The sequence below is a fragment of the Monodelphis domestica genome, chromosome 7, assembly GCF_027887165.1.
Source record: "Monodelphis domestica isolate mMonDom1 chromosome 7, mMonDom1.pri, whole genome shotgun sequence".
NCBI lineage: Eukaryota > Metazoa > Chordata > Mammalia > Didelphimorphia > Didelphidae > Monodelphis > Monodelphis domestica.
In genome coordinates, this window is record NC_077233.1 from 107,784,945 (window position 1) to 107,812,043 (window position 27,099).

Genomic DNA, 27,099 nt, shown 5'->3' on the forward strand with positions numbered 1-27,099 from the left:
TGTTAGGGATCCAAATACAAAGAATAAAACAATCTGAATGCTCAAGTTTACTATCTATGTTGTGTGGCATAGGACAAATCACTTAATTCCTCTGATTCTTAGTTTCCTGATCTGTAAAACAGGTATAATAAGGGAAATTGCCATTCACTATTATTATGAGAATCAAAAGAGGTATTGTGAAAAGGGTTTTGCTAACATAAAGCCTATTTAAATGGGAGATATTTTTTATTAACTCTTTAAGTACCTGATCAGTGATAGTATATTCTTCCATTGGTCTTTTCTCCAGGATAACTAGTGTGTGTTCTAGGAATATTCTCTTGAGGGCAGAGACAGCAGAGACTTGACATTTCCTTCCTCTACACTGAAGCTTTGCTGAATTTATAAATTAGCACACAAAGAACTCAAAGGGAAATAGAAGGACATTTCTATCTCATCTTCCAACAAGCCTGGGACTCCTGTGGGAAAGGAGAAATGTATAGGTCTTGTGGGTTCCATTCTCCTCTTAGAAGCCATTGGTCTTCCATTCCTCTCAAACAGATCTGAATCCAACTGAAAAGAGAAGGGGAAGAAATCTGGGGTGTGGTGTGGGCAGCAGGTTGGGCTGGAAAACAGCTGTTGCAAAGCTGTCAGGAGTCTCAGGGGTATTATTTCAGAGTAAACTGCAATCTCTCCAAATGGTAATCAGTCTCCTAAGCCCCCTCTGATTTTGGACAGGCCCAAATTCCTTGTGGTGAGGGAGCTACATTCACACTTGTCTTCCAAGATTATCTTCACACTTTAAAGCCTTTGAGACATTTTCCTGGGTTTGGTGGAAGCCTGGGGAGACTCCCCCAGTTAGAAAACCTGCAGAAGCATCGAATACCCTATGGAAGCCAAGTTCCAAGATGGAAAATTTCTACAAAATCTAGAAGAAGGTCTGGATAAAGCCTAGGAGTTTTATTTTATTTTGTTTTTCAGGTTGTGTGTGTGTGTGTGTGTGTGTGTGTGTGTGTGTGTGTGTGTGTGTTTTTCCTCTGTCTCATTTTAAGTTTGTCTGCAGCTGCTGGAATTACCCAGAGCCTGGAAGCGAGAGTGACCACTTTTATTTTTTGACTGGTTTTGGAGGCAGCTTCACCACAAACTCAATTTTTTTTCTTCTTAAGTGTTGCAAAAGGAGTACCAAGAGGACTTTGGGAAAGTTATTTAGTCATCCACCAAGTTACCACTGACTTCCTGGAGTTCTTTCTCAGCCTCTTTTGGTCTCTCTCTTACAAGTGTTCCAAAGAAACTTTTCATTTCCTTGGCATCAAAGGCCCATTCCCTATGATTATAGAGTTCTCTGATGAGTTTTTTTTTTTTCAGAATACCATCTCACTATGCATTTCTTTATCATGAACTTTCCTATGTTGCATTTTTATGATTCATACGCATTTTCTGCAGGCCTTTTACAAAGCAGCAAACCAGGAAAATGCTTATTAAAGTTGGTCATGGTGGATTGTAATTAATTCTTTTGGACGGAGACTTCACTGGTTCAGGGAACTCCCTGTGGGGAAACTCCTTCTACCAATGCAAGGTAGTACCTGTTCTATAACTCAAAGTCTTAGATCATTGCCTGGTGGCAGTGAAAAATTAAATCACTTGCCCAGGGGTCACATAGTCAATAGGTATTAAAATCAAAACTCGAACCCATGCTTTGCTGACCCTGAGAACAACTCTTTATCTTTATTTTATTATCTTTATCTTGTATGTATTATACATATATTATCTTTATATTATTTATGCCTCTTGGGAGAACATATATTCCACCAGAAACATCTGTTAAATCTTTCCTCCTAAAATATTTCAAGAACTGATCTACATGAATGCACTGAAAAAAAGCAGTATTGGTATGGGATGTGTATGTGTGTGTGTGTGTGTGTGTGTGTGTGTGTGTGTGCGCGCGCGCGTGTATTCCTCAATTAGGAAACTAGTTCTCTTAAGCAAGATATTTTTCTTCTTAAAGCCTCAATTCCAAAATAAGGATAATTATATCAGATCTACTTTATTTATAAAAAAAAAAAAACTGTGGGCAGCTGGGTAGTTCAATGGATTGAGAGCCAGGTATACAGATGAGAGGTCCTAAGTTCAAATCTGGCCTCAGACACTTCCCAGCTGTGTGACTCTGGGCAAGTCACTTGACCCCCATTGTCTAGCCCTTACCACTCTTCTGTCTTGGAGCCAATACAAGACAGAAGGTAAGGATTTTAAAAAAATAGTTTATGTGAGTCAAGTGAATTATGGATAACAACAATAGTACTTTAAGATCTGCCAATTGCATTGCTCCCAACATCCCACTCAAGTATACAGTACAATCATGATTATCCCCCTCTGACAGACAATGAAGGTGAGGCTGTGACATTAAGTGATTTGTCAAGGAAAACACTACTAGGAAATGTCGAAGTTGGAGCTCAATCAGGAGAAAGAAGTCTATGCCTTCAAGACTCAGAAACTATACCACTACTTCACAATGCACCCCAACCCCCAGTGGTCACTCTTACTTTGTCACCATATAAATGTAAATAATTATTGCCATTGTTACTATTAGTGATTAAAATAATAATAAATTGACTTTTCCAGGTAGAGAAGAATTGTTTGTTTGTTTTTCAGGACCTTACCCATAAGTATTTGCTAAGCTGAATTAATTAATCTTGCTTGGATAGGGGGGAAAATGTCATCTAAAATCCCTTCTAGTTTTTTAAGCTATGACTTTGGTCATTCCCAAGAAAACACAACAGAGCCAAGCTGCCATTTGTGATAGAACTTTGAATTTTCAAATGTCACAATTAACACATATAAAATACATTTGTACAGGTGGGGACTTTATAGCTAATGTAATGATGGGGAGTAGGTAAGAGAACCGTTAGGGGTGAATGGAATGTTGAGGATCAACAGTTGCATGAGGCAAGAATGACAGTTGGGAACTGAACAAGGACTTCTGGGAAATTCTCCTGAGGAGTGGGGTCTTAAGAGCTGAGATACAGAAGGGAATGGAAGGAGGAGCTGTTTCTCAGGGCCATTTAAGACAGCTGTGGAGATTTCTGTCACTGACAGAAATCCTAATACCAAGGGTTCCTGTTTAAACATCGCTGGATCCTGTCAAGAAACCTAATTTCTTCAAAGACTTTCATTTCTATGAACTATTGAGATACGGGACTCTAATTGGTGAGCAGTGCTCTCCCCTATTCTACCGCTTCCCTGGGTACAAGAAAACCTTGTACTTCAGTAATTAGTTTTATTTAGAAAGATTTAGGGCAACCTGAACCCCTCTAACCTCAACCCTTTCCCCAATCAACAATTAAATCAAACAAGCAGTTGGATAGCAAATTCAATATCCTTTGTTTATATCTAGAGAGTAAGCCCATTGGCAGACTCCATCTTGTTGCCAGTTTTCAAGAAGACACCAGGGGGAGGCTTGTGAGCGCTCCAAAGCAGCACATATGTGGTTTGAGGTCCCATATACCTCTCCTTGTAGAGAAGACTTCCCCTCAGCCCTTGAGGGCTGGTACAGCCATCAAGAAAGAGGCAAGTCTTCAGTGAGGGGAGATCTCCATTTTGTCTTCCTCAAATAATTGAGGGACTCAGGGAGGGAGTAGTGAAGGAAGCCATTTTCATCAACCTTTTCCTCACTGCCTTCAACCCTCATTTCTCCATTTAGGGAGTGTAGGTCCCCCCAAATTACACTAAGCAAATCCACACACATTCTAAATATTCAATATGCCTTATTCAGAAATGCTATTTTCGATGTTCATTTCCCATGATCAACATCTCCCCTGTAACAAAATTTATGCTTAGAGCATTTTTAGAAGTGCTCGTTTTGGTTGCCCAACCAAAATGTCACAATGTGGGAGTGTCCAGGCCATAACCAGGGCAGCTGACTGGGTCTTTGCTCCAGGGTTCAAACATCTGGGGCAGTCACATTTCCTTCCTGCAGAAGTAGACTACCATCCCTTCACAAGTCCTATGTCTCATTGTCCCCTTAGGAACTGTTTGTATGGTGGTATAACCCCACTCAGTCATCCAGACCCAAGTTACCACCCTTAAAGTAAGTCCTGCCCCTAAGACACCCCTCTTCAGGAGTGTGCTTGTAAATTTTTAACAGCCAACTCTGGGGAGTGGAGGGAGTGACAAATGTACACTTTTCAGTTTAGTCTGCATTATTAATATTTTCTCCATCACTTTCTTAAGTCTAGACAATCAATGGAACAATAAATTAAGCCTTGATTTGTAGTGGGTGCTAATTTTCAAGGTTTAAATGCTCACGAGGATAATTTAAGAATTAGCTCTCATCATCTAACTTGGTTCAAACTTATTCCAGCATACCCCTGCTCTTCTCTAAATTCCCCCACAATTCATAGACCAGCCTTTCTGGAGGAGAGAGCTGCACCTGTTGTAGCTGTACCTGTGTTCAGACTATCCTCTGTACTACCACTAAAGGATGCCTAATTACTCTAAGAGCATGCAGATACTTTGTCTAGTACTCCAGGGGATTTGGGACCCAATGGACAAGAACAGTTCACCACATGAATCACAGAACCAGATTGTTTTATTTCCCTATCCATCCTTTGGTTTGTCTTCCACTTTATCTCCAGGACCCTAGACTATATAATGAGAGTATCATAGTACTTTTAATCTGAATCTTGGGATCATTTATATGAAGTGGCCCAAAAGAGGGGATCAGAGAGAAGAGGAGGAAATAACTAAAAACTTGATATCTCTGTCCTTAGTGTGTTGCAACACTTTAAAAATTATTTTTAGGAGTGAACAATACACCCAGCCATCAGAGTTAATAGTAAAGATCTGGGCTCTGCCATATTCTGCCCATGTGATCTTGAATAAATAATTTTACTTATCTGAGCCTCAGTTTGCTCATGGGCAAAATAAGGAGGTTGAACCAAACAACTTCTGAGATCCCTTCCAACTCTCCAATCTTCCATGCTCTGTCTCTAAGTCCTTTTCCTTTTCTCCCCTCCACTAGGAAGAGGTCTTCATTCCCTTCAGCTAGAATGATATAGCTATGCTATTGGAATGATTCTGAAATCAGAAGCTCTTTAATACTGATTGTCAAGTGAAGAAAGGGATGGTGTATTTTAACATCTCACTTTCCCAAGAGTTCAAAAGCTCTAGTGACACAGGTTTCTGGGATGCTTCCTTTTCCTTAATCTCCAGATGAGTCATTGTTCACCTTGACCTGCAATAGTTGACTAAAGCTGGTCAATATGTAATCCAGGTACTTCAAGACTAAGTACAAGGCCACAAAAGCACATTATTCTTGGGAGTTTAGGTGTCAAGTGACATTCAAGTTACAGATTTATCATGGTTCCTAGACTTACCAGATTACCTCGTGTTCCTTTCATACTAAAACAATAATGGAACTCTAATAAAATGACGCAGATGTGAGGATTCTAAAGCAGATCCAAAGGACTAATGCTGATACACACTGATTAGGAGGATCCCATGCTATGTGATCCAGGGTCAGAAATTGGAGCTGAATTTCATGCTCTACCACTGAATATAAGTATATCCTACTGTGAACTTTTTTATCACACCAAATTAATTCCACATATGGAATAGACCATGTAGAGTCATGGGTTAAATGTTACCCAGAAGTTTACAAGCAAATAAATGCATCTGAGCTTTTGAGTTACCCAACTGAACTGTAAATTCACAAACATGGATATTTATGAACCACTATGGAGTTATTCTGATCTCATTATATTCTGAAGAAATACACGAGAAATCAAAGTAATTGAATGTATTATGGACAAGCTCTAATTTATTAAGTTAAGAGAGAGCAAGAACAAATGTACAAAGCACTTTCCATGATACTACCAGGGCATATTCCCCCTAACATCACCTTGGTCTCTAGAAAGTAGACTTAAATTTTAGCTTAGTTCTTACTTAATATTGGTCCCACTAATTTCATGTTTATATGCTGCCTGACTTCCAGATGAGTGCCTCCAATGTCCCAAAGGTCACTCCTGATGATAGCTCCATCTTGGTTGCAACATCTGGTCTGTTTTATGATCCTTGGATTTCTGTCTCTCATTCGTCCAACCAATATCAGAGACTCTACTCTCCAAACCTGGAATGGGAAAAAATGAATAAAAAATGACATGGATTGAGACCTAGTTCTTGGGGACTATATAACCTCAGCAAGGAAGAAGACCTTGAGGTCTTTCCCTTGTCAGCATAGTCACTGAGCTCTCCTAGATGCAAATGGAGCAAAGGGCGAGATTAAGTGTTTTTCCAAAAGTGGTGATGGATGTGTGCTGAGCTGTCTGAACTTACACACCCAATCCTTTTGAAGATCAGAGAAATGAAAATGAATTACAACTTATTTTTAAAGCCTTGTCTGGGAGTCTGAGATTAGGCATACCATCTATAGAAGAAGATAAGTTAAGAAGGAAAAAAAAGGATAAAAAAACAAGTCATTTTCTGTCCATCTCTCTTCAGCTATAGGAGTTATTATCTTTGCTTTGTTTTTGTTCCATTTGCTCTCAATGAGATAGAAATAGAACCAGTCAACCCAATGCTAGTTTCAGGTTACTTCTCCTCTTGGCTGAAGATGCATATCACTCCAGGGCCAATTAAGCATTTATACCACTTGCAATATGTACTGGTGGCTGTTGTTGAAGTGCTCATGTGTCTTTTTGCGGTGATCATTAAAGCTCACTAAAATGATGGGATCACCCAGGCTTCAGTCATATTTATAGATGTAGCTGACATAAAATCACTTATAATTGATGCTCCTGGAGGTTAGGAGCTGTACTAGGATTTTTGTTGTTGTTGTGTTGCTTTGCTTTTCATCTTATACCTCCAATAGTAAACCCACTAAGTTCATGAAGGAGTGGTGGGAGCTTTTGCTTAGGAGACTGACATGGTGGAAATAGGGGGAACTATCCCTAGCAATAATTCTCTGGTCTTTTGCCCATAGTCATATGGTAAAACAGCCACTGCTCTATCACCAAGCCCCAAACCTATACTTCCAAAGTCCATCTTGTCATTATGAGACAATTCACCTACAGCATATAGGTGTAGAAGTATGGTTGCAGTCTCTGCTCTACCACCTTCCCCAGGGGGTTAGAGAATCAGGGATTGTCAATGATGTTGAGAGTGTGGGCTAGACATTATGGGGATGGACTATTCTCTGGGTCTTCTCTCTCCTCTACTATAATTATTATCCTGGGTATAAAAATTCTGATTTAAACTGCTGGATAAGGGCTTTTAGGACTTTATATAATAATTTGTTATAATAATAAATATTAAGGAGGAGAGGAAAGGAGAAGGGAGGAAAGAATATGAGGAGACTAGAGAGGAAGGGAAGACATGTAAAAAATGGAGTGAAGAAGAGAGAAAAGTCAGTTAAAATGGGATTACTAACATGGGCTGGTCTTAAAAGTCTGAAGCACAGAAAATTTTCACTGTTAAGACAATTGTCCATATTGCTTACTTTTTTTTTGTTTCTCTTTACTTCCTTGTCCACAAAGTCCTTTTATCAAAACCACCATGGACTAAATCCATCACCTTTTTTCTCACACAACTTTTCTACAATTTAGCTTTTTCTCCTCAAATCTCCAGGCCATTTTTATTATTCTTAAACCACAAAGGACAGTTAGTCCCCTTGTACTCTTAGCAAACACTTGCTACTATTCTATTATTCTGTCAGTTCATAGGACTGAATCAAAGAGTATCTTTCACAAGTGCTATTGACAAATTTTGTTGTGTAATGGAAATTCTTTCTGCCATGTAAAAGTCAAAGAAATATATATTGTCATTCATATGGTCTATATAACTCAAAAATTCACTGGAAAATAGGAGATATAGGTCATTTTCACATGCAGACAGTTCAATAAGTGACATTTGTACTTCTTCCTTATATTGAATGCCCATTATCTCCAAGGCCATGTCATTTTCAGAGGACAATTGAATGCTCATTGAATTACCTTTCAGATGCCTTCCATGTTTTTAGGACAGAACATTTGGGAAGCAAGAATAGAAATGAATCCACCAGTAGTTTCTTGGAATCATTCTGCCTTGAAGTTTGGCACCATGGGAACTTGACTGTTCAATGGCAACAATTCAGTTCATATGTCTTTTTCTTTTTTGCTAAAAGAGAAAAAAAGAAAAGAGCCATAGCAAGGGTGGACTAACTGGAGCTTTGACTCAGGGTATCAAAATTGAGAGTGCATTGATAGTGAATGCCATTCTTTAGAAGCCCAGAAACAATTGAGATTGGCATCTAGTTAGTAAGAAGCATAAGAAAGTTTCTTACTTCTATTAGTGACAGCACTCTGTAGGTTGGTGTCTATACCTTCAAAAAAGCTTCCCTGGTAGCATCCCAAATGGTAAGGCAGAGTGATTCCAGGGAAATTCCAGTGGATCATTTCTCCTCTTGCTTCCCACAACCTCTGCTCTCCCCAACTATCAAAAAATATGTAAGGCATATAAAACAGCCATTGTCCCCCTTCACTTTTCTATAATGCTCTCTCCTGTCAAGGGTTGCCATGACATTCTTGGGAGTGCCTTCATGCTGTCCCCTGATAGACCACAAACATATCTGCCTCATCTATCTATCTAACTCTATTCTAAATGATTTTTTTAATTGTGGTGAGATTTGTAGATAGAGGCACTTCCTGGTGATTGCAAGAACTACATATTACAGAAGAATCCCTAAGTATTGGCTAATGACCTCACTGCTGAGGGTCAACAATGGTCATTGATCTGCAGGTCAAGTTCAAAAATGACTTCTAATTTTTGCCTGGAACTGCTTTACTTCTCAAATTTTCTTAAAGGACTTTTAATATCTCAGTCTCAGATTACTATATTTAGTTTTACATTTATTTGAGCAAGTTACAGTACATTTACTGATAGACTATAAACTTTTTGAGGGCAGACATTGTGGATTTTCTCTTTTGCACTTAGCAGAGAGGTTTGCAAATACTAGACACCTTTTTTATTGTTGTTTTAAAAGGGAAGGAGTATTGGATTGAAATGAGGGTACTCCTCTCTCTGTGTGAGTATGTGAGCCTGCACTAAGTAGGGTAATAATCTGTAAGGATTTAATGCTTCATCCAATCAATTTTTGACCATGTAAGAGCTGGAGTTAGAGTGGAGAAAGCCCATTGTTCAAGAAGAACCTTAATTAGATTGAGACAACTGGTGCTTTGCATCCCATCAAAATTAGATCACGATTGCATTGGTGACTTCAGAATGTAGGGAATGCTTAATTTAGTTAGCAAGAAATTTTCATTTAAACAAGTGCTTCCTCCCCACTTTCCCCACCTCTCATTTGGTAACTTCCCAGATGAATTTCAATAGCAGTATCTCAAGGTATCTCTCCCAGGATGCCTTATTTCTCAAGGTCCAAGATCTCTCCCTGAAGTCTCACCATCATAACCCCTCATCTATATCTATTTTTAAAAGTTAGTTTGAGGGGACCATTTTGTGGGGTTCCTATTAAATACCAGAATTGCTGTTTCTAAGAACTCTTATTTCTTCTGGCAACTTTGAGCTTTATTTGGTATACTAGAAACAGGAAGAAACCAGAAGTCAAGAGACCTGAACTCTAGTCCCAGCTCTTCAGTTCACTAGTCATATAAGCCTGGCCAAATTATTTAACTTCTCTTAGTGACAGTCTCTTTCTTAGCAAGATAGGGATAGTGATGATGATTGAAAGTATTGTGGTAATAATTAAATGAAACATTCTATATAAAAGTGCTTTGAAAAGGTATTCTGCTGTGTAAGGTATTATTACTATAACATGCTATCAAAGTGGAAAGGGCTGTAGAACATAATCTGACTATCCCTTTAGGTCACACCTATGTCCACTTCAAGAAGGAACACCACTAGCAACAGTACCTTATATTACCCAGGAAAAAAGTTGCATATGATACTTATTGTCCCAAATGGCAATTTGGTGAGCATAACACATTTTATTGCCTGTTTCTAACCAGCAATTTTACACGAAAAATAACAATGTTGCTCAGCTTGATAATTTAAAGATTTTTCCTTCACTTTTCTCCCAAAGAACTTCTAAAGATTTCTAGGAAGAAAAAACCACACTGGACTCTTTCATTTCCTATTAATTATACACAAAAGTATTTGTGAATAATAGAGTGGTCTATATAATCTTTTCAGGAACTTGGTAAATCTGGGAAGGAAAGCTATGAATTCAGCTGGTTTAATTTATAAGTAGTTCCCACCAAAATATATAATTCCAGTGGGAAAAGATGACTTTTCCATAGGTGATCAAACGTATTATGGGGAGCAGCATTAATCTCAGCTTTGTCTGGAAGACACCATCAAATCAAAGAAACCCAAACTGGAGTTCCATCCAGTTGACTTGCCCATGGAGCTGGCACCAGTCAAGTCTGAGGCAATGGCCCATAAATAATGAGAAACATAACTTCCAGTTCAAAACAGAAATAAACTGGAACTTGTAGTTTTTATCACCAATTCACTAACAACACCAAGCACAATGAAAACTGAAAATTCAGTCTCTTATCAAATGTATTTTAGTCAAACTGAATTATAAGGCATTATTCAAATAAGGCATTCCAACCTCCCTGCCTCTGTAAATTTTTATAAATCACTGCTCACATCTAGAAAAATGAGAATGTCCTCCTTTAGGACAGAGACTATTTTTTTTCTTGTTTTTAATTTTTTTTTCTCAACCATCTGGCACAATGTCTGATGCAAAATTATTACTTATAACTGGCAACTGATTTATTGAATAGTAAAGGAACCATCTAGAAGGCTATACGAGAGTTCAGGAAAGAGGTGATAAAAGCTTGAACTAGGTTGGTAACAGTGGAGAAGAATAGATAGATATGAGACATTTTATGGAGGACATCAATGAGGCTTAGGAATTAATTATAGCAGAGAGATAAAAGAGAGCAAAGAGTCAAAGATAATTCTTAGCTTCTGAATCTTGATATCTAGGAGGATAGTGGTCCAGTCAACAGAAATATGGATTTTGTGAAGAGAAAAGATCAGATTTAGGGGAGGAAGATGATAAGTTCAGTTAGGGATAAATATAATGGACACTGATGCATAGGGGTCAGGAAGAAGATATTAATCACAACAGTTAACATTCAAAATGACTAATTATATTACATTAATATTATATATGACTGATATTATAGAATGTTCTGAAAGTCTTAGTGTAAATTTAAGCTTTTAACACTTAAAACTGTACTAATGCTTTTTGAACCCCACCCTCTATAAAACTTTAAGTTACACCTAGCTCCCTATTAATGTATCTAATGAATCCCCTGAAGTGGTCACATGAATTCAATTCGGATTATTTGAAGTTATAATTATGTAAAATATGGGCATTGGTTCTAGTCCAATGGAAATATGCAGAATGAGTTAGAATAATACAACTACTTCAAGAGTTTCATTACTCACAATGATTGGGACATAAGTATACATGAAGTGTTTTCTGTACATTATCTGTTTATTATCACAAATCAATATTTTGTTTACTTTTATATCATTATATATACATACATATGTATTGTTAAAATTAATTGTGGTTGAGACTGAAATATATTAATTAGGTGGTTGCCAGGGATTTAATTTCTAAATCCCAAAATGAATTACTAAAGTAAATGGAATTCATGTTAGTTTATTTACAATAGAGGGAAGATATTAAAGAAGAGAGAAAAGGAGAGAGAGAGAGAGAGAGAGAGAGAGAGAGAGAGAGAGAGAGAGAGAGAGAGAGAGAGAGAGAGAGAGAGAGAGAGAGAGAGAGAGAGAGAAAGAGAGCACGTGCCTCTGGCTTCCTCTGATACCAATTAGAATTTCTAAGCCCCTGGCTGGGGCTTAGATGGGTCTTTGTTGGAGGTGTATAGATCCAAGAAAAGGCAGGGACACTAAGTCAGCCTTTCACTCACCAACAGTGACCATCTAAAAAGAACACAGTCTGAGGTCTTCCACACAAGTTCCTCCAGGGTCTAGTTCCTCCAGTCCAACTTCGAGTCAGAGAATCCTCCATCCAACTCAAATCTCAAATTGAATATATCTTCTTCTGACTTCTGGTCCTCTTTTTAAAGATCTTTTTTTCTTGTGTCACCTCCCCTAAATTTCATGTCTACCAATCACAGCAGATGCTCCTCTCCAGGACTACCCACTCTTTAGTTCACACCTTCTTTGGTTAGATTATACCTTTGTTGGTTACTTAACACCTTTTTTGGTTAGTTCACCTTTTGTAGTTACTTAACACCTTTTTGTAGTTAAAATGGGCAGATCTACTTAAAATACTGAGTTACCACCTTTGGGGGATTAAAATCTAAAAATAGATTGTGGATTACAATTCAATCTTCCTAATAAAGGAAGAGCTAAGTACCTTCATTGTTACAATCAGGGGATTACAATTTAATCTTCACAATAAAGGAAGAGCTAAGTATCTTCATTGTTACAATCAGGAGATAGCTAAATACAGTCTTCACAGTATATATCATTATCCCTGCTTTATAAATGGGGAAACTGATATTCAGAGAAGTAGACCAACATACCTATAGTCATAAAATTCATGTAGGAATTCAAACCCAAGTTTCCAGACTCCTAGTCCCAAAAAAATCTACAGAAAATCAAAGGAGGATTCAAGACTTGATTTGGCTACTAACAGGCAACTAACAACCTTAGAGACCTATAGTTGCTTCAGTAAGAGCGATGAGGGTAGACAGTGGATTGTAAAATGGTGAGGAATGAGAGGGTGCTATGACAGGAAAAGTGGATAGTGTAGATTAATTTTCCTACAAGTTTAGCCACAAAAAAAGGAAGTATCATTGGACAACAGGTAGAGGGGATGGTTAATTCAAGGAACAGGTCTTTCAACAGCATGTTTATAGAAGTTCAGGGTTGTGGGCATAAAGAAAGGAGCTAGTGGGGAAGCAAAGACTGAAGATGAAAATTATTCATAAATTGCAGAATTTCATTCAATTGTTCGGTTTTCATACCATAATAAAGTTAACTCTTTTTCCAACCCACTTTTGGACTGCTCATGAACCACAGAATGAATTGGAGAATGGAGACACGGTCTAGCTATTTTGATCAACGTAGACAGACAATTCAAAAACTGCAGACCCTCCAAACCATTTGGGAACATGAATTCTCTAGTTTAGCTTGCCTCCACTAATCAAATTAATGAGAAATGTGCAAAATCTCAACTTCCTTTTGTGATGGCTGGGTAGACATCATTTAAGTTTGACTTTCTTCTTTCTCTGGGGAGTTACTGTTGGAAGAATTACAATGATGATAATAAGGATCCTTTGATGTGACTCTGTATTAGAATGGTATATTTGTCAGAAACATAATTGGCCTGGGTTGCTATGTCAGCACATGCTCCATATAAGCTGCAAAAGAGAAAAGCAGAGTGGAGAACCCTATTCTTGATTTATAGCATTTAGGGTTTTAAAGGGGCAGGACAGGGTAAAAGGCACTCCAAATACATGGAAGTAAAACACAAGGAAATAATATCAGAGATTTAATTGGCAAAGGAACCAATGACTACAATTGTAGAAGAACAATTTTACTCTCCTTTGGAAAAAAAAAGGAGTTTTAAAACTGGCATTGATTAGTGAACATGACGGTATGGGCTGTGCTCTGCTATAGTTTTCATTCCAAGAAACTGGCAGTGTCTATCACCACTAATCTCAACAAATTGATGGATGGTAGCAATTATGTAGGGTTATTTATGTAATGTGTTGTAATAGCCCTCCACATTGGCTGTCACACTGACCTAGACACCCCCTTGCCCAATTACAAATAAACTGCATCAGAGAGTCGAGAGGAAGGAGGGGGGATGGTCTATATCCTTTCTCCCTCTCTCTCTTTCTCTCTTTATCCTTTCCAAGGAAAGAAGGACATTGAAAGAAATTAAGAGTCAAGATCTTTAATGGCATATTCCACAACCATCATTCTTCCTTTCTTCTGTCCTGAAAAAGAATGTAGGCTACTTGTGGGTAGAGGTTATAGGGTTTATGTCTTTGGATCCCCAGATCTTAGTAGGCTGTTAAAATGTTTGTTGAATTGAATTGTCTACCCATCTATCTGTGCTTTTTGAATATTTTGACTCAAGAACTGCTACTTATTTGTAGCATGAAGTTATAAAAAGTTGATGGGAGTACTTGACTTGTAGAAGGTCACATATAACTTTTATCAGAGACTGGACTTGAATCCCAGATCTGATTCAATCTATTATATGAGGCCCAGAAATGTTAAGTGATTTGATCACAATAATAAAGGTAGATAGTGACTGTCCTGGAAATCAAACTCAGCTCCCTGGGAACCTAGCTCCAGTGTTCTTTTTCATTATACCATTATACCACCTATACACATAGGTGGCACAGAAGATAGAGTACTGGACTTGAAGTCAGGAAGAGTTTAAATTTAGCCTCAGACACATACTATATATGTGCACCTGGACAAGTCACTTAACCCTTTTTACCTCAGTTTTCTCATCTATAAAATGAGCTGGAGAAAGAAATGGCAAGCCATTTCAGTATCTTTGACAAGAAAATCACAAATGGGGTCAAGAAGAGTCAGACATGATTGAAACAAATGACCAGTAAATATGATCCTATGTAAATATGATCCTTTCACCTAAACTCTAGGCTTATTTGACTTGAGCCTTTAACAAGCATTGTGTATTCACTTGCAGACTCATTAAGAGTCCCCATGTTCTATGGAGGAAGCATATTCTCTGGATCACAATTCCAGAAACAGACTGATTATATTTGTCTGTCAGGCTCCCAGGTATGACTTGTGGGCTTAAAATATATCTTCAAACCTCCTCAGGTCATATACTCCCCAACCTCAGTTCTATTTAACCATTTAACATTAATTAACTTTTATAAAGATACATTTATTAAAAGATATAGTGAGACAAAAAATATAAACATTCCTCCCCCAGCCCCTAAAGGTACTCTCTCCTCATACTACCTCCATCCCAGCAAAGAATGAGCTCAGACCTAGCATGGCTGCTACATATTCTTTGTTCCCACCAAACTTAATGTTCAGGGGTAGCATCTTTGACTTCAAGATTGTCTCAACTATTTGCTACTGCACTAAGTTCCAGAGGTCACACTCTGATCCTTAGGACATGAAAGCTGGGCTGGCTGCAAGATCCAGCATGAACACAGATTCCTGGGAAGCTGGACTCCTAGAGGCTCACTCTCTTGACCTTTCAAAGTTCATAAGAATGGAACCTCCAGATTCATCTTCTTTACCTAAAAGGAAAACAACAAATGTTTAAGCCAAGGGACCAAGTTCCATTTTTACAGAAACATGTCAGTCCCTGTCATGGCATTATCTCTCACCATTTTCCATCAGTGAAAGAGATCAACCCAGAGAGAGATCCATCAAAGGAAAGATAATGAGGCCAAAGCTAGCTAAGACCCTGTGAAGGTGCCAACTAAAGGATTCTCCTAACCACATGATTAGCAGACCAAAGCAAGTTATAGAATGTCTACACAGGCGTCAGAATCTGTCCAAAGAGCTTCTATTACCCATTGTTAAGGCTCTCTCCCAGAAGCAGACGTTTTGGTCTCTCCCACCTGTAGAATCTGTATCATTTGAGAACACTGACATAGTTTGTGCATACATCAGTCACCATTTACAGCTGGAGATTTGAGGGCTTGGTTTTACAACACAGATGTCATCTTCAAAAGTGTTTGCACAAAGATGATTTCAGAAAAAGCTGGAAAGATCTACAGGAACTTATGCAGAGCAAAATAAGCAAAACTGGGATGATATATCAGGTCTCAGATAATTATACACAGTAACAGCAATATTAAATTATGATTATATGTGAAAACTTGGCTACTCTAAGCAATGCAATGATCTGGGACAATCCTGAAAGACTTAAGATAGGGAATGATATCAGCCTCCAGAGAAAGACCTGCTGGAGATGTCTTTCACTTCAGTGTATTTATGTTTTTATTTGAAGGTTTTTGTTATATATGAGTGTGCTCTTACAATAATGACCAATATGGAAGTGTTTTGAATGACAATAAAAATTAAAATAAAAATGTGTTTGCACAGTTAGGTGATTCAGAGGATAGAGCACCAGGCTTGGAGAAAAGAGGATTTGGGTTCAAATGTTACCTCAGACATATCCTCACTGTGTGCCCCTGACCAAATCATTTATCCACCCTTTGCCTAACCTAAATTGCTCTTCTGTCTTGGAAGTGATACTTGGTATAGATTCTAAGACAGAAGGTAAGGGTTTAATTAAAAAGTATATGCAATGGAAATAGGTTCTGATCAAGGTCACATGTAATACCCAGTGGAATTGTGCATCAGCTATGAGAAGGGTGGGGGGAGGGAAAGAGTGCAATAGAATATGATTTTTGTAACCAAGGAATAATGTTTGAAATTGACCAAATAAAATTTTTTTTAAAGTACATGCAAGATGGGTCACTAATATGATATCAGAAAATCATGCCACATCATACTCCAACAACTCAAAAAATTGGTATTATATGTCTTATATTTTTGTTTATATTTTTTGTTTTAATTTTAGGTTTAATTTTTTTTAATCTGGAAAATATAATGTCCTTTATGAGTATACAAATTAATGTTAACTCTCTGAGTATACACACAACTAATAAATACTCTCAATAACACCTCTGGGAAGAATGCATAGAGCATCAGGATTGAAATTAGGAATACTTATCTTCCTAAATTCAAATAGGGTCTCAGATAACTACTAACTATATATAGCCCTGGACAAGTTACTTAACCCTTTGGGCATCAGTTTCCTCATCTATAAAATGATCCAATGAAGGAATCAGTAGACCACTCAAGCATCCTTGTCAAAAAAACTCCAAATTAGGTCACAAAAGATCAGACATTCTCAAACAACTCAACAACAATAATAATTCCAGACTATCTCCCTACCATGCTGACCACACTCTGTCATCATCCTCATTTCCACCAACACCATGATTCCACATTCCTAACCTACTAGTATTGATTGGTGTGCTTTTATTTTATGTTGTCAGGAACTAAGCTCTGCTACTTCCTGCCCTTCTTCACAACTTGCATGCATTTGGCTTCATACCCTTCCTTCCACTTTCCCTCTCCAGCTCCCTCTTATGTATTGTCTTCCCTCATTAGAGCATACTGTTCTAGAGGATAGACTATTTTGCTTCCTTGTATTTGTATCCTTTGTATTTGTAACTCTTAGCACTTGGAGCATTATAATTGTTTAATATTTCACTATCTCGATGTGTACCAATGCTTGTTGGATTAACTGCTTAGTTACTATGTGGGCAAATCACCAAGTATCTCCGAAACTTATTTTCCAAATGTGTAAAAATGGAGATAGGAGAAACTTGGGAAGGAGGCAGGATTGACAGTGGAGAACTAGTGGGGTTTAGAGTTAAGAATATCTTTATTCAGGTCAGGTTTCTAACACATACTGGCTCTGTAGCCCTGAGTAAGTCACTTAAACTCATTGTCCTCCAGGAAGCAACTCTCTATGATGGAAAGTCTCCAAAGAGTAGCAACTCTATGGAAAGAGGTCATTTCATCACCAGGAGTTCCCTATACCAATTGAAATTATGTCTACCCACTACCCCCCCCCAAAAAAAAAAAACCCTTCAGAAAATGAGTCTTATTATACTTACCTCAAATGAGAATATATATATATATATATATATATATAGAGAGAGAGAGAGAGAGAGAGAGAGAGAGATGCCCTTTATAAACCCATCTATTATTGCTCAAATGAGTTGATTTAAAAGCCTTCACTCACCTCTACATTAATGCTTCTCTGTGGACTTCCAGTGGATCTGGACTTTAGAATAGCATACAGTGCCTAGTTGGTGGGTGCTTAATACTCTCATTTCCTTTCTCACTCCCCAATATTATAAAGAATGGGTTATTGTAAAGGCATAAGAAGTGTCCTTGTGGACCTTCACAATATAGAGGAGAAATGGTAGATTGGGCAGAACCACATTCAAAGTCAGACACTATACATGATGGCTACTGTCCCCACGAAATGGTATTATCTCATTTGTGATTACTATACATGCTAGCATATAGTCTAGTAGAGCCTGAGTTGGGGCACAACCCAGCTAAGTTCTGGCAGTAAAGCTAGGGTCAATCATTGTACCAGACAGCTGGGAGGGAAAAGCTCCAATGAAAGGCCAAGCCCAAGATCACCCTGGTGATTAGTACTCCACTGCCTGCCCATCCCCTCAGCAACAAGCTCATTTTACAGGTCGATTTTCTTATTTTCTGTCATCTGGAGAATGACTAGACAGGTTCTCCCCTTCATATATGCTAACTTCTTCCTTCCTGACCCAAAAGGGTTAATATGCCTCCTTAAGTACAGATGGCAGAGGTCTTGGGGAAACTATGACTCCTTCCCGGGCATCCATTGTCACAGAAGAACCCCTTCTTCCATAATATTTTAAGGTTACAAAGAAATTTCATATGTATTATCTCATCTGAGCCTCACAATTGCCCTGTAAGCAGTATTTAATGTCCCCATTTTACAAATGAAGAATTTTGGTCTCAGAGGAATTAAATGCTCTGTTCAAATCCACATGACTTGTAAACAATAGAGGTGACACTAGAAATGAATATCAACCAATTTTAAAACTAATTTTAATTCATTTAAATTTAAAGTTGGTCATTTTTTAAACTCTTAAAAAGTTTAAGCTATCTCACTCCCCATAAATGCCAAATTTTGTCTGAAAAACAATCTGCCTAAAATTAGTTCTGTTCAACCTTCTTTGAATTTCACTATCTTCTAGCATTGTGGGCTTCAGAAGAGAAATTCCGGTTATGAAATCCTAAGGATAAGGGCAGTCAGTAGGCACAGTATCCAAGTGGCCACAGCTCCAGACCTCGATAATACTCAAGGAGGGCTGTTGCTGACCAGAGCCACACCTCAAATGTGGCAATAATGCCCAAGGCCCCAGCAATGGATGATCATCCTAGCATAAGACTGCTCTCTTGTTCATTGGCAAGTGAGTAGGCTCTTCTCCCTGTTGGGCCCAAACACACAAAGGGCCTTCAATTCTGACTTCCAATTCCCTGAAAGTAAAACAATGCACAACGACCAAGTATTAATATGAAAATAATCATGAATTACATGAATTTGTCCTAGTGTGGAACTTTCTCTAAAATGCAGATGCTTCCAAATCTCAAAGGGGGATTTATTTCCCACCCACCTCCCTTCTATGTCCCAATAGTACCATTGAGAACAAAAGGCATTAATCCTTATGCAAAGTGCTGCAAATTGGACCCTGAGGTATAATGGGCAGGATTCAATTGTTCAGTTGTCCCTAATATAAGACACTGTATAAACATCAAGTCATTATTATTTTATTTGCAGGTCATTAATCATAATTTGGTAGAAAGGACATATCCTTCTTGGAGCTGGTGCCTGTTTATAATTGTGTTCTAGCTTCTATGGTAAGAGCACCTTCCCCACAAGCTTGGGATGAAACCAGCTCTTTCCCTTTAGGCCTCTATTATCATGTCTTTTCTGGGAGGTTATCCGCTGCCTGATCTTTGGGCAGTACAGATGAGTTCTCCTGGTCCTGCAACCTAGAGAAGAAAATGTCCAGACTAGAGGACTCAGAGAGCCCTGAGCTTCTGCACCTTCTTCTTGGCTAGTCCCTAACACGGACAATTCTCTAACCAGTTACACCTGAATATCTTCAGTACCTCGGGTCCATTTCAGAACTGTGTCAAACAGGAAGAAGACCTTGATTCAATACCTCTGATACATTTTAGATATGTAATTAGGGGGAAGTCACATAGCTTCTCTCTCTCTTTTTTTTTAAACCTTACCTTCAGTTTTAGAATCAATACTATGTTTTGGTTCCATGACAGAAGAGCAGTAAGGGCTAGACGATGGGGATTAAATGAATTTCCCAGGACCAAACAGCTGGGAAGTGTCTCAGGTCAGATTTAAACCCAGTCTCTAGAACTGGATCTCATTCCACTGAGCCACCTAGCTGCCCCCACACTTAACTTCTCAATGTTCCAGGTGATCTTAGGAGACTATAAATTACAAAGATAATGATGACTTGTTATGATGGAGAGGTTTCACACACCACAAGTTCCCTACACTTTTTATGAAACAGCAGAACCAAACAAAAAATAATTTTTAAAAAACCACCCAGGTAAGAGAATTTAGTTTTCCTCATCCAACAGTAATATTGTTTTCCATCTCTTATGTTATTGATTCTTACAAGATTCATTAATATGACACAAGAACATAGGCCATGGTCTCCATTTTGCAAAAGAGGAAGTTGGCACAAAAAAATACAAACAACCAGAAGAGCTAATGGGACTGATATTAGGCTGTGATAAGAAAGGCAGTGTTGACAATAATTGTGGGTATAAATTCTGCTATACTCAATCTTGGTCAGATGGAATGTGGAGTACTTATTGTCCTCAATTTGGGGAACCACAATTTGGAAAGAGCATAGTCAAATTGAAGGATAGCCAGAGAAGGATAGCCAGGATGGTATTTATTCTGTATACACTGACACTTTCCTCCCCAGATAGATTGCAAACTCCTTAAACAAAAGGATTCTTTCTTGTGATCTTGGGGTTCTCAATACCTGGCAAGTAGAAGGTGCTTAATAAATATATTTTGATTGGTGGATGGTGAAGGGACTGAAGACAAAGCCATATGAAGCTGGAAATTAATTATCTTTATCATAGAGAAAATTTAGAAGTAGTAGCTTGTCCTCAAAGACTTGTAAAACAATGGTGCTTAGTGATCTGAAAACAAGCTTTGTAACTGGTTTTCTTAAAATTAAAAATTCAAATAATCATGGAAATTTTATTCAGGTTTTTATTTTATGTCTAGGTACTGCATTTATAGGACAGTCTCCCCAATATTTACAAAATGAATAAAAATACATTCAACATTTTTGGGGAATTCTTTTGAACTCTCCTTTAACTTGTGAACCAAAGATAGCAAATAATACATATTATTTTCAAAGTCTTTATATAAAAATGGAAAAAAAATCTCACTGAGGGCCTAACTTTGTTAATACCATATATGTCATTTCAAAAAGTTACATTCAAATATTTCTTGTATGATGAATTAATGCCATTTTTCCTGTGAGAGCTCCCTACTTCTAGAGGGCCACTTGTAAATGCCTTGTGAAGCAAAGAATCTTTCATAACACAAATAATCTTAAGAGAGACTCTCTTGGGTATCACCTCACACCTAGCAGATTGGCTAACATAACAGCAAAGGAAAGTAATGAATGCTGGAGGGGATATGGCAAAATAGGGACATTAATTCATTGCTGGTGGAGTTGTGAACTGATCCAACCATTCTGGAGGGCAATTTGGAACTATGCCCAAAGAGCAACAAAAGAATATCTACCCTTTGACCCAGCCATAGCACTGCTGGGTCTGTACCCCAAAGAGATAATGGACAAAAAGACTTGTACAAAAATATTCATAGCTGCGCTCTTTGTGGTGGCCCAAAACTGGAAAACGAGGGGATGCCCATCAATTGGGGAATGGCTGAACAAACTGTGGTATATGTTGGTGATGGAATACTATTGTGCTCAAAGGAATAATAAAGTGGAGAAGTTCCATGGAGACTGGAACAACCTCCAGGAAGTGATGCAGAGCGAGAGGAGCAGAACCAGGAGAACATTGTACACAGAGACTAATACACTGTGGTATAATCGAACGTAATGGACTTCTCCATTAGTGGCGGTGTAATGTCCCTGAACAACTTGCAGGGATCCAGGAGAAAAAAACACCATTCATAAGGAAAGGATAAACTATGGGAGTGGAAACACCGAGAAAAAGCAACTGCCTGAATACAGAGGTTGAGGGGACATGACAGAGGAGAGACTCTAAATGAACACTCTAATGCAAATACTATCAACAAAGCAATGGGTTCAAATCAAGAAAACATCTAATGCCCAGTGGACTTACGCGTTGGCTATGGGGGGTGGGGGGGGAGGAAAAGAAAATGATCTATGTCTTTAACGAATAATGCTTGGAAATGATCAAATAAAATATATTAAAAAAAAAAAAGAGAGAGACTCTCTTGAAGTGATCTGATTTTCTTAAAGGAACTCTTCTCCTACCCTATCTCATCCTGATAATTCCAGAATTCACCAGAATGACTCCGTAGGTTTTATGCCAAGAGAAGTAGCAGCAATCTTTGTCCTACTTTAGAAGTTCAGAGAAGCTCTTGTGGTTTTCTCAGATAAATAATAGAGCAAGTATGAAGAGTGCTTTGCAAACTCTAAATTGATATCTAAATGTCAAATAGTTATGTTAATGTTACTATTACTCAAATGCTGAAACTATGAGAGAACACTAGCTTGCAATAAGATATAAATAAAAGGAAAAGCCTCCTCATTTGGGGCTTCCATTCTTTGATCTCTCTTTTATTAGGCTGATGTTATCAGTCAGAATTTTGTTGAAATTCTTCGGGTTTTGCAAGTAAGTTGGGTTAGGTATAATGTTCTGTCTTATAGGAAGAGAGGAATAAGAAAGAACATTTGAAAGAAGACAATGCAAAGCAAGGAACTCACAGGAGGAACTAAAGGAAAAAGAGGAGTCCAAAAGGAACCTTAGGACAAAATAAGAGGAGGACTTGAGCTGAAGCAGGTAGGTTAACTGACCTGTGGGAGCTGAGTGGTTGCCCTGTTGATTGAGCCCTGAGATCAACTTTCCAGTTTCTGGACTTAGCTTCCCATCAATTCCTGCTCTTTTTTCCTGTCCTGATTTTGAAGATATTGTTTTGTTCCTGAAGAAAAAAGTCAGCCTGAAGAGATTTTGTACCTGTCTGTACTCAAGGAGACTTTTGGACTTTTGCCTGAAGTCCTTGGATGACTCTGACATCCAGTCACCATCCTTATTCAACGATTGAACTATAAAGTCTTTCCCAAAGACTGTTTTGGAGTGGCCAATAATCAGGATAGCTAGAACAGGGATTTTGGGGTACAGGTAGAGAGAACAGTTGTTACTTAGAAGCAAGAAAATGAAGACAGGCCTTTGCAAGCCTCTTACATTTGGAGGGTGGAGTAATAGAGATTAGCATCAGGGAACTACCTCTGCCCTCCTTCCTATCCCACTCTGTTATTTACCACATTAAGCCCTTTTTGTTAACTTACAGAGAAGTCAGATTGCATTATTAAGAGATCCTGAAGGCAGCCATTTTGGTTTTTCAGTCTGGTACAGAGACACTGGACTTTCAACCTTACCATCTTGAGAAGTGTTAATATCCACTTCTTTCAGTCTTTATAACATGTTTCCCCCCCCCCAAAAGAAGGAAAATAATTATCTCCCTTTTCTTACTCTCACATACTGCATAGAAACCAAGAGAAATGCATTTATCTGAACCCCAAATGTATTCATCATGGTATACTGAACTCTGCTTTTCTGTACAACAGAAATATGATTATAGAATCACAGACAAAGAGCTTGAAGGGATTTTATACTATCTAAACAAAATTCCTCATTTTACAGAAGAGAAAACTGAGGCAAGGAGTGGTCAAAGTGACTTGCCTAAAGTCAAGGTGGTCATATAGCTAACTCCCAATTAATGTGAACAGTAAATATCCTGACATGGTGACATGTATTTGAATTTGTCCTATTTGAAGTTATAATTATGTAAAATATGGTAATTGTTTCCAGTCCAATGAAATATGCTTATGCATTTGAATAATTTGATCACTTCAGAAAATTCATTATTTGCACTAATGGGGTCTATTTGTAAGAGATGGGGTGGGAATTTAAATTCAGTTTTTCTAACTCCAAAGTCCAGACTTTTATTAGTGATTACCAGAATCATCAAAAGGCAATAATAATAATTAACAAGATAATTCACTTCATAAGCATTTATTAAACACCTACCAATTTAAAAAAGCATTTATTAAGCACTGGACCTTGACTCAAGAAGATCTGAGTTCAAATTTAGTGACCTTTAGCAAATCACCTAATCCTGTTTGCCTCAGTTTCCTCATCCACATAAAATGAGCTAGAGAAGGAAATGGCAACCTACTCCAATACCTTTACCAAGAAAACTCCAAATAAGGTCAGGAAGAGTGGGACTCACTGGACTGAAAAAAATAAACAATAATAAAGCATTTGTTATGGTTTAGGCTCTTGCTAATGGCTAGGGATGTGAAGACATTCCTTGCCCTTAAGGAGCTTATATTCCAATGAGAGTAACAGCACAAATACATTTAAGTTTACACAGAATACATATGAAATGGATAGAGGTAACTTGGGATGGAATGCAAAAGCAACCTAAAGATAGGACAGAAAAGGCTTCATTATGTAGCTTGTGAAAAGTTTTCAATGACAAATGGAGAAGTTCAGAGTCTAAGCTCAGATGTATTATAGAAACTTAGAAAGGATAAGTTTATCACTTTATCACCAGGTTATAGCATCAAAAGGATATGTGGAGAAGTCTTCACATTCTTCTTAACCCTCTAGAGAAGTCTGAGGCTTGTTGGTTACCCTCCATTTGGTTTAATGCATTGGCCAAGATGGTTTTACCAGATTGTGGCCACTGTGCATGCTACAGCTTCTTGGAACTGCAGTTGAGAGTTGGATGAATAGTGGACAATAAAAGTGTGAGCAAGCCCTCACACAAGAGATACTAGTCCTCCCAAACACCCCATACACTCCACCATGGTGATAGTATATACATGAGTAAATGATTCCAAACTATTTAAAAAAGAATATGAGATAATTTCAAGGAAAGGTAAATGCTAAAAAAAAAAACAAAAAAAACGAAGAGAATCAGGAAAGGTCTTGGGCAAGAAACGTAGTCTACACTGTTCTTTGAAGGAAGCTTAGTGATATTTAGAGGGCCATACTTTCTTCAATTCAATGTAATTTTCTCTCATTTATTAGCTCCTGAATTTCACTATTCTTTTTAGCCTGGAAACAAAGATGGAAAAAATGGGATAAAGCCACCTAATTTGTGTGATTACATACTAAAAACAAAAAATTTGTGAACTCTACAAAGTTTAGCCTAGAAAAAAGTCTAATAGTACTCTCATAAGTTAAAAAACAATTAATAGTGAGGTCTAGTTTCCACACATTTTATCCCCTAAATGTCTAACTTAAGAAGAGCTACACTTGAGGAAAAAGGAAGAAGGGGTGACTTTTCCATGTAATGGACAAATATTGCTAAAATACTGGTAGCAATTCCCTTTTCTTATAATCATCAAAATCATCATTATAAAAGCTAAGCTGAAATGGCAATATAATTCCTTACCCAGTGATAATCAAGAAATGCAACTATAAAAGGGAAAGGGTAATTATTTCATTATTATAGTCAAACTATTATAGGGCAGCTAGTTGACTCAGTGGATAGAATGGAGTCAGAAGACTTGTCTTTCTTAGTTCTAGTGCAGTTTCAGTTACTTACTAGCTGTATGACCCCAGGCAAGTCACATAACCCTTTTTGCCTGAGGTCTTCATCAGTAAAATGAGGTAGAGAAGGATTCCATTATCTTTGCCAAGAAAAACCCAAATTCGATCAAGAAGAGTCAGAAAGGACTGAAACAATAAACTAACAACAATACTGTCAAAGCCCCTCAACAAATGGTATAAACTGTCTTCAAATATGTACAGAAGGAACAACTGGGAGTATGGATACAAGACAAAAGCATTTTCATAAACTATATCCTCGTGGCATCAAAACATTAGATAAATTGTGTAATTTTGGTTGAATTGGTCATTTGCATGATTATTCTACATACTGCCAAACATCTTAAAATGAATAGACTTGGTGATGTGGTTTGAGTAGATGTAGTCAACAGTTTAATTTTCATTCCTTATATTCTGTGATAGTCAACTTTAATCTTTAAATATTTAAAGAGAAAGAAGCAAAGAAAACGGTAAGAATCAACACCTCACATTATGTGTCATGGTTCTGGGAACTTTGAGTGCCAAGATCCCATAACTTCTGACACGTCTATTCCCCAGAAAACAGGTAAGAGCTCAAATGATGTAGTTAATGGAGTTGTCACTGATCTCATGGTTCAGAGCAGTGCTTAAACGGAGCTTTCAATGTTTTCTGTGACAGAGACTTGGGGCAATTCACCATATACCCTAATGATCAAAATTCCACCAGGAATATCCATACAATAGAGAAACATAAAACTCAGACATAAGGGAAAGCCATCCAGATCATCATACTATAAGAATTCTAAAGTAATATTGTGGCCGCCCAATTTAAAAATATTACACCTTAAGTAGAAATGACTTTTAGAAACTTTATTTACAAAGAAGTGGAAAGAGAGAAAGTGGGAAAATCTAGATAAAGAGACAGAAAGTACTGCCTAGCTACCAATATCCTAAATTTAATCCTAATGTCTCCAGACAGCAAATGTGAATCCCAAAGGGAATCTCACCAGAATCCAACTAGGAAGCTGAAATCCAAAGAACCAGGAGATGCTGAAGAATCCACCAAGAACCTTCAATGTACACAAGGCTAAGACCACCAAGAACATCACCAGAACTCATGCTGAAGTGAGTGTCCCACGGAAGTGCCAATGATCAAAGAGGGTCTCCTCACTGAAGAACAAAGGAAGGAATCACTCCACCATCACAGCAGGCCAACACAGGATCCAGGGAAAGTTTCCTCCTCCAGTCTGGTTCACCAATGCAGAGAAACTCATTGAATCCTCCATAAAACCTTTTTAAAGCAGTTTTCTTGATGTCACTTCCTGTCACTCCCCCACTTCACAGAAACCAATTGCAGTCTTTTGATTTGCCTAGCACTTCCCAAGGGGCATGCAGTAACCTTTGGAGGTGTGAGCTTACTCTAGTAATTTGCAAACTCTCTTACTTAGTGTCAAATAGGGGTACTTGAATTTCTTGATTTGTTTAGCTAAAAATAAACAAGGAGGTTCCTTTTACTCTTGTTCTCCTCCTTCCAATTCTAATATAATACAGTAAGGCAGTCTAGACACCAGTCCAAAGGGTTGTGCTCTCTCTGCTCATTTTGACCTGATGCCTATAAGGCAGAATGAAAGAGAAGTTGGTATTTTCTGTCTCATAGTTCAACTGTCCCACCCCCTCAATTAGGTTAATATTATGAAACTT

General features: G+C 37.9%; 1 long non-coding RNA gene across 1 annotated transcript; it reads left to right on the forward strand.

Annotated features, from left to right (window-relative positions):
• Positions 1–2,948: 2,948 nt before the first annotated feature.
• Positions 2,949–27,099, forward strand: LOC103106215 (uncharacterized). Its single transcript, XR_470474.2, has 3 exons — positions 2,949–3,180; positions 22,509–22,641; positions 26,374–27,099. It is a non-coding gene; the product is annotated as an uncharacterized LOC103106215 (long non-coding RNA).